Source organism: Acartia tonsa, chromosome 11 (genome assembly GCF_053477335.1).
Source record: "Acartia tonsa isolate MP-2025a chromosome 11, ASM5347733v1, whole genome shotgun sequence".
NCBI classification, from domain to species: domain Eukaryota; kingdom Metazoa; phylum Arthropoda; class Copepoda; order Calanoida; family Acartiidae; genus Acartia; species Acartia tonsa.
Genome location: NC_137270.1, coordinates 45,711,700 through 45,719,982, shown reverse-complemented (window position 1 = coordinate 45,719,982; position 8,283 = coordinate 45,711,700). Strand labels below are relative to the sequence as shown.

General features: G+C 31.5%; 2 long non-coding RNA genes across 2 annotated transcripts; both read left to right on the top strand.

Moving 5' to 3' along the window:
• Positions 1-2,859: 2,859 nt before the first annotated feature.
• LOC145331319 (uncharacterized) lies at positions 2,860-5,585 on the top strand. The gene is made up of 5 exons (XR_013883706.1): positions 2,860-2,916; positions 3,626-3,697; positions 4,145-4,224; positions 5,124-5,179; positions 5,530-5,585. It is a non-coding gene; the product is annotated as an uncharacterized LOC145331319 (long non-coding RNA).
• Positions 5,586-7,076: 1,491 nt separating this feature from the next.
• On the top strand, positions 7,077-8,272 carry LOC145332241 (uncharacterized). The gene is made up of 3 exons (XR_013884101.1): positions 7,077-7,167; positions 7,908-7,981; positions 8,197-8,272. It is a non-coding gene; the product is annotated as an uncharacterized LOC145332241 (long non-coding RNA).
• Positions 8,273-8,283: the final 11 nt, after the last annotated feature.

Here is an 8,283-nt window from a genome sequence, read left to right as displayed (position 1 = left end):
CATCCAAGTAATAATATATCCATTGTAGGTCCACTTGGTAGCAGAATGGGATCAAGAAAGAACAGCAGCGTCTTCCAATTTCTTCCGCCAGAGGGGGTCAATCAACAGGGAACAAATATATAACTTTATATTTTACAGTAAGACTTCGAAACTGATTGGTAAGCGCTGGATTAGAACCGGTTCTCATACTTAAAAATCATGTAGAGTATCGTGTTACAGAAAATTTTCCTCAAGTATATACAAAACTAATATTAATTTTATGATTTTTAATTTTGCCATCCGCGGAAAGCTGTCTATCATACAATATACAATATTTGCGGTCATTTCGTTCATTAAACAGTGCAATAAAGAGGGAATTTCTAAATAATGTAATATTCCAAAGTAAAAAAAAGTTATTTTCTTGTAAGGAATAAATTTCGATTTTTTTAACGAAAAAGCTAGCTTTCAGGAAAAATATATATCCTTTCTAATTTTTGTCTGATTGACAATCCAGAATTTTAAATCTATTGTTTGTTATATTTGTTAGGAGCCGCCAAAGCTTATTCTGAAACGAACTCCTGGCGGATTGTCATCAAACTCAATCGCAGAATCGGGATACTTAATATGAACTAAACAAAAATGGATCCTTATATAAAAGTAACAGGATGTTTGCATGTCTATCTATGTGTAACTAAGGATTTCGCCTAACCACTGAACCGATATGGTTCTTATTTACAGTGAATCTAAACGTCACAAAAGCAATCGCCTCTAGAAAAAAACTTGGAAAAAGTTTAAATTGAAATATAATGAAAGAATAATATACATAAGGATAAAAAAATAATAATAAAAAGAAGATTAAACGCTATTCAAATAAACTAGGGGATACGCACCTAGCCTCTAGGGGCAGAAAGGGTCTAGAAAACAAAACTGAAAACCAAGACTTAATTCTAAAAATGAAGTAGCTTAGAACCATCACAGGACCTATGTGATCCTTAGTTAAGTAGAAATTCTAATCAGTTCAGTAGTTATTAGGAACTTAAGTTTCAGACAAAGCACATAAATACCTTTAAGGAACTATAACACTCAATTAGGTCAGCCGTTTAGGAGATCTTTTACATCATCGTAAATTCATCTTTTAAAATCGATTATTAAGTATAAAAAAATGTAGAATGACGGTAGAAAAAACTCAAGAAAAAAGCTGAGTACCGAAGTGTCGGCTGAAGAACTGACACAAAGGTAATGGTTATATTATAATTTGGATGTTGCACCAAATTTTCATGTACTCTAATAATTGATACTTTCAGCTGGCTAAAATAACGAAAACCCATCCACACCCTTTACCCCATCCCATTCTCTACTACTAGATGAACGAGCTGACTAATTAGGTTCATATTATCAACTAAAATTGACGACAATTTTTCCCCTGTCAATATATCCACTCACACTATATCCTTTACAAAGTTATCTTTTTTATCAAATGCTACGCTAAATTCAAACTGATATTAAATATGAAAATCATGAAGAACATGAACACTTGTACAGTGTCAAAACTTTAAACAATAAAAAGAACTTAATAAGCAGTATATTGATTTTAAGGTACCTATCAAAACGAAAGGTATTAATTGATTTAAAAATTGCGTAAATAAAGGATTCTGTTCAAGGACATTTTTAGTAGCGAAGCTACTCTATAATTTGAAATGTCCGTCTGTCCGTCTGTCCGTCTTAGTTTGGGGGAAACGTGATTTTCTTGGCTCCTGTAAAAGATAAAAGGCTGAAATTTTTTGACAACATTTCCATTATTAAGGAGCTTAATTATCCATTAAACATCAATGGCGGTAGGACCGCTTTTTAGCAGGTTTTAGGCTATTTTTGTATTTTTCACATTTTTCTCCATATCTTTGGTGTTTATGGTCTGATTTCCAAATTTTTTTCAGTTATAGTATCAAAATTAAATTTCCTGTCGTTTCAAGAAAACAACTATGACGGTCAGACTGCCTTTAAGCAGGTTTTAGACTATTTTTGTATTTTTCACATTTTTCTCCATACCTTTGGTGTTTATAACCAGATTTCCAAAGATTTTCAGTTCTAGATATCAAAATTAAATTTCCTGTTGTTTCAAGAAAACATCAATGGCGGTCAGACTGCCTTTTTGCAGGTTTTTGGCTATTATCATATTTTTCACATTTTTCCTCATATCTTTGGTGTTTATGGTCCGTTTTGTAAAATTTTTGTAGTTAAAAATATAAAAATTAAATTTCCAGTTGTTTTGAGCATCCAGTATGTAATTCACTTTGACTGTCAGTCTGTTAGTCATAGTACTGAAATATAAATATTAATAAATTAAAACAAATGTTGATAAGGTTTCGTGATTTTTTTCCTAATATACATGCCTTTAACAACTAATATCTAAATTCTTATTTAATTGTTTGTGCTTCGCTACTTATGGATGTTGTCATCCTTGTTACATTTTTAGGACTTGATTTTGGAGTTGGCTCGCTTATAAATATATTACCTTGTTGTCCTGGGAACTAAACCTTACAATCTTTACCATAAAGTCCGTATGTCTATTTAAAACATGCAGATTTTTAACTTTTTTGTTGTAGGATATATTTATCCTATTCATTTTTTTTGGAATAATGTTTCATAGGACAACAAGGAAGCATCGCTATAAGTATGTCCTGTTTCTGTATTAACGCAATATTACAAGAAATATATGTACAATTTCGTTTAGACTTACAAATCAATGTTCAGACACTCTACAAGAGTTATTGCTCGTTTGTTCTTTCTTCTTATTTTAGAGCTTTGCTACTTATGGATGCTGTCATCCTTGTTTTTTGTTGTTAAAAGTGCCCTTTTAAATACTGAATTCACCGCAGGGAGGAAAAAGTTTGTCAACTATTAAAGAAAATGGAAGAAATGCATCAGCTGTGGAAACAGGTAGATAGATAGATAGATAGATAGATAGATACATGGATAGATAGATAGATAGATAGATAGATAGATAGATAGATAGATAGATAGATAGATAGATAGATAGATAGATAGATAGATAGATAGATAGATAGATAGATAGATAGATAGATAGATAGATAGATAGATAGATAGATAGATATGCTATTTTGCATATTGATAGAAAGAGGGTCAAGGTCTGAAGAGCGTTTGCCTAAAATATTTTTATTCTTTTGATATTGGATTTCTTTAAAGTTTTGAATGCTCAAACTTTAAAATAGTCTATGTGTACTAATTACATATGTATATTTTTGAAAGCGTACCTTTTCTATGGTTACTTTTGGTCCGTTCGTACGTTCCAAATCTGAGATGATGATTCCTGTAACAGTATATTAAGTGTAGTTACTTCTTAATACTTAATCTATAATACAAAGTAGAACGAAGTCTGTCTGTCCGTCTGAAGCTTAAGGTCTCAGTAACCACTGAATCGATTAGGGAATATCATAAAAAAAACATTTGACAAAAAAATTCTAATTGGCACTGTATTATAAATTAATTTACGCGGAATTTCTAGACTTTTAAGAAATTGTTGAACATTGAATGCGTTGTCGGTCTTCTTTTGGTTTGTAAATTGTTTGTCTGACTAGTTGAGCTTCCCTTATACAGATGTTGCCATCCTTGTTTATTTATTTATCAGGTTGAAAACGAATCAGAAGAACTTTTACATTTACAAACAAGCTCGGAACAATTTCAAAAACACATGAGAAAGGTATTATTTATGTTTTTTGTTTGTTCATTAAGATCTCCCTAACTGCTGAACCGATTGAGTTCTCAATTTTCTGGAAGCTATTTAAATTATTAAGTTATAAGGGCGCAGCCATTAGATGAACTATAAAAGGGGAACTAACGCTCATGTCTATAGTTTCCGGGTAGGTAGGAGACTTTGGAATGTAAAGTGTATTGATATCCATATTTTTTCACTGCGAAGCTACACTATGATTCACCTAGTCTGTCTTTTAGTCCGTAACGCTATATGGAAAATATGATTTCCTCGTTTGCTTTTAAAGATAGACATTACTATTTTTTAATAAAGATTACTATGACATGCGCAGACCCTATAGATTATTATACCCCCGTCTGTCTGTCGGACATTTTGAATACATAACCCTTATTTTTAAAGGTTTCGTGATTTTCTTGTATCCTTGTATACTTTAAGGATTGTGAGGGTTATGATTTGAACCGAGGCGTGTACAGGATTATTGATTCTTTGGATGGGGACCAGAGGGAGTTAAACAGGTACCCAAAGTTTTAAACATTGCTAGAAACCATGCTTGAGGTCTGTAATTATAGCTAACTAGTATCTGAAGGAGGGAGGGGACTTTGAATTATAAACAGTACCGGTACCCAAAGTTTTATAATCAAATTTTCTTATTCCCATATAAACAACCCCTTAAATAGTGGATGTAAATATTCATTTATTTCCCTGAGGTAGTCATTTATTTCCCGGAGGTAGTCATTTTTTTCCCTGAGGTAACATTTTTATGCTAAAATAACTCATTTCTTTAAAATATGTTTTAGTATAAAGAAATGTTCTATCGGTTTCAAACCTTTTCCATTCGATAGAGTTTCCCGACTTTGGAAAAACTGTCAGACTGATTTTTGAAATTCAATCTGTGAATAAAAGATATTCAAGTCTTAATTTTTTGTTTTGAATATAATTTTACATGTTTTGACGCCATCTTGGATTATGATAATTTTTTTTTTAATTAAATTTTTACTATGAAAAAAAATCTTTGAAATTAAATTGACCAATAATTCAAAGATTTTTCTATTTAATTTGGAAGATTTTTTTTCTTAAATTTTAATGTTCAATAAAAAAATGACTACCTTAAGGAAAAAAATGAAAATTAAAAACCAAAATTAAACCACATTTTAGCATAAAAATGAGTTTTTGTTTAAATGAGAATGATATCAACAACAATTGATTGGTTAGTACAAACTAGCAGTGTCAAGACTTTTCAACAATTTTTTTCAATATAATTTTATATACAGAAAAAAAGTTTTGTTTATCATAATTAAGGATTGTATATCAATTTATCTTTCATTGTCTATACCCTGACTGAATAAATTTCTGAGGGACAGACAGGCAGACAAAATGAATTATAGAGTAGCTTCGCTACTGATTTTTTAAACAGGTTACAGAAGAAAATTATTGAGATGAGAAAACGCCAACTTAATGGTATAACATTAGGTAAGAATTTTAATATCAGGCTTTTATGACCGACTAAGTCAACCAAAAAAAAATCATGTCTTTTTTCGTTTGTTTTTTTTGGTCAGATTAGGTTAGATTATATTGGGTGTTGGGTAACACATGGCAGGTTTAGGCAATTTTTACGTATTTTGAAAATAAAGACCCTTTTGCTTTGTGGCGCTGATCTAGAATAGGAACTTTTATGTTACCTGGGAGCACTCCACTTCCTATATATAATATTTAGTTGGTGAGGAAGAATAGCTGAAAGGACTACTGCTTGGCAGTGCTGATCTTGAATAGGATCTAATATGCTACCTTGGGGCACTCCACTTTCTATCTCTAATGTTTAGTTGGGGAGGAAGAGGAGCTAAAAGGACTGCTGCTTGACTATGCTTATCTTGAATAGGATCTAATATGATACCTTTTGGAACTCCACTTTCTTTACATAATGTTTAGTTGGGGAGGAAGAGGAGCTCAAAGGACTTCTTCTTGGCAGTGCTGATCTTGAAAAGAAACTTCTGAAAGCTGTTGAAGAAACTAGAAGATTGAAGGATAAAACGGAGAAATTAATTAACAGGAACAATAAAATATTCCAATGATATTTAGATAAAATGTATCTGTCTTTAAGTTTGTTTTTGAATCCATTTAGAATTGGTTTAGAATTTAACATTTATTTTTTCAAAATAACTTTCTTTTTAGTGCTATTTGACACTGGGATTATATTGAATCATCCCTACTAAAAGTTATGGTCCCTAGAATAAAATTATCACTAAAAAAGGTGTTAAAAGGAAGTTACTTAATACCTTCTTTGTGGTGATGTTTTTGAATGCTAAATAGTTAATTAGTGAAAAACATAACAGTAAATCTTAGTTTTAATAATACTTTAATAAGAGATCTTAAGGGACATTGAACAATGAATTAATGTACACAGCCTCAATAATAATATACAAAATAACCTTTCTTAAAATCAAAATTATTTCTTGGAAGGTTTGGACATTCCAAGAAAATCAGGATTTGATAAACTGCTATAATACACTTTTTGCACTAGTTTTAGAGTGGTGTCGCTCTAAAAACAATATTATTTTTGTTCCTTGACAGACAAAGAGAACTAGAAGAAAAGAGAAGGCAGAAATTGGAAGAAGAAGCCATGAAAAATGAAGCTCTTAGAGTGTTGATACAAAATAATGACAGGAATATCTTATAATGCCATTAAAGTAAAAGAATAGAGAGTGCTCAGGGTGAGAACTCGATTTTGTATTAGGGTTTGAAATCATCTAATTGTGTCGAAAATATAAATACACTCGAGTCTGAACAAAAGGACAAAAAGTTTCTCTACTACTTGGGGCAGGTAGTTGTGTAGATTATACATCTATACATTTTAATTATTTCAGTAGACTTTTCCCTTTTGCTACCTAGTGGAGCTTTTTCATCCCATTCTGGTGGGGGGGGGGGGGGGAGAGGATGAGAGTTCTACTTACTCTATAATTCACTTTGTACTTATCATCCTTTACATTACTTGTTATCATCCTTTATTGACTGCCATTAGTTATAATTAACAGCTGGGTTAGATTTCCATTACCACTTAGGCTTTAATCTATGACTCATTTTGTCCACCTGTCCAATGGATGTAGAATATACATGGGTATTATGACAGGGTTAAAATGTCGTCAATTAAGTTTGCTATTTACCATTGATTGGTCAGTTCGTTCATTCAGTAGAAGAGGAGGGGATAGGGTAAAGGGTGTGGAAGGGGGGGGTCGTTATTTTAGCCCACTGTGTGTTAACTTTATTAGATAACATGAAAATATGGTGTAAGATCCAAGTTATAAAATATATATACTACCTATATTTCCAGCTACTTTTAAACTTTACTGGCAAAATAAAATATCATTTTTGAACAGGATCGATAAGGTTCTGTCAGATTTACGAGGCATTCAAACTAACATCATCAAAGCAGAGGAAACCAATAGGAAGATGGGGATTCTAAGGTAAAATATCATACACTAGCGGCTACGCCCTCGAGAGGCCTCTAGGAGAAGAGGAGGAGGAGTTGAATTTGATAACTCAATTTATTATTTAAGACTTAAAAAGAAACGAAAAACATTTTTTTTTGGGGGGGGAGATTTTTTTTATAGGTGGTTGACCATCTTCTCCATTATATATTTTAGTTTTAAAGAAAAATAAATCCTTGTAAAGGAGTACCATATTGGTTCAGCGGTTAGCGAGATCCTTTGGTACAAACAATCAGACAAACATCCTGTTACTTTATTATAGGGATTTAAAAAATTGGCTAATAATCAGATATCTTAAGGGATAAAGCTATGGTTGATAGACTATTGTATATCCTCTATTATGAGAAACAAAACTATCCCTTCGATAGATTAAGATTATTGTGAAACAAATTGGACTTTAAAGGTTTGTATCAGCCAATGAAAATGTAATAAAATCCCAATGTTTTTTAACCAACGAAGAGAGAACATGTTTTAAAACCCAGTATATATTGGTTTTCCAAACCAATTAATATCCACTGGATTAGAACCAGTTCTAAGACATACTGAAAAATCATGTAGGGCATCGTATTACAGCCAATTTTTCCCAAATAATAAAATAAAAATTATAAACTTAATACCAGTTATAAATGGGCTAAAGTTAATTTAATCTTATAATGTTTCATTTTAAATTCTGTGGAAAACTGTCTATAATATGATGCGATAAATACTTATTATAGTGGTGAAGAAGAGATAGAAACTGATGAACTTATCCTTGCCTCACATTCTGTTACTTGCACTTCTATTACCGAAGGTAAATTAATGTTCACCCCCAATCATGATATACAAAATCACCCCTTTTTGGTAGAAATATTTATATTCTATTACTTGCACTTCTATTACTGAAGGTAATTATTTTTCTTGGATTTGCAGGGATATGACAAGAGAGGATATAAAATAGATTGTCAAAAAATCAAGTCTACAAATTTTTAATAGATCAATATCCCCTAACTCAAATGAATTTTGTAGATATGCTAAAGACTCGAGATGCTGCTCAGAAACTAATTGATGACGCTAAACTTGGCCTTCTTGATAATACAGAGGTCAGTTATAATG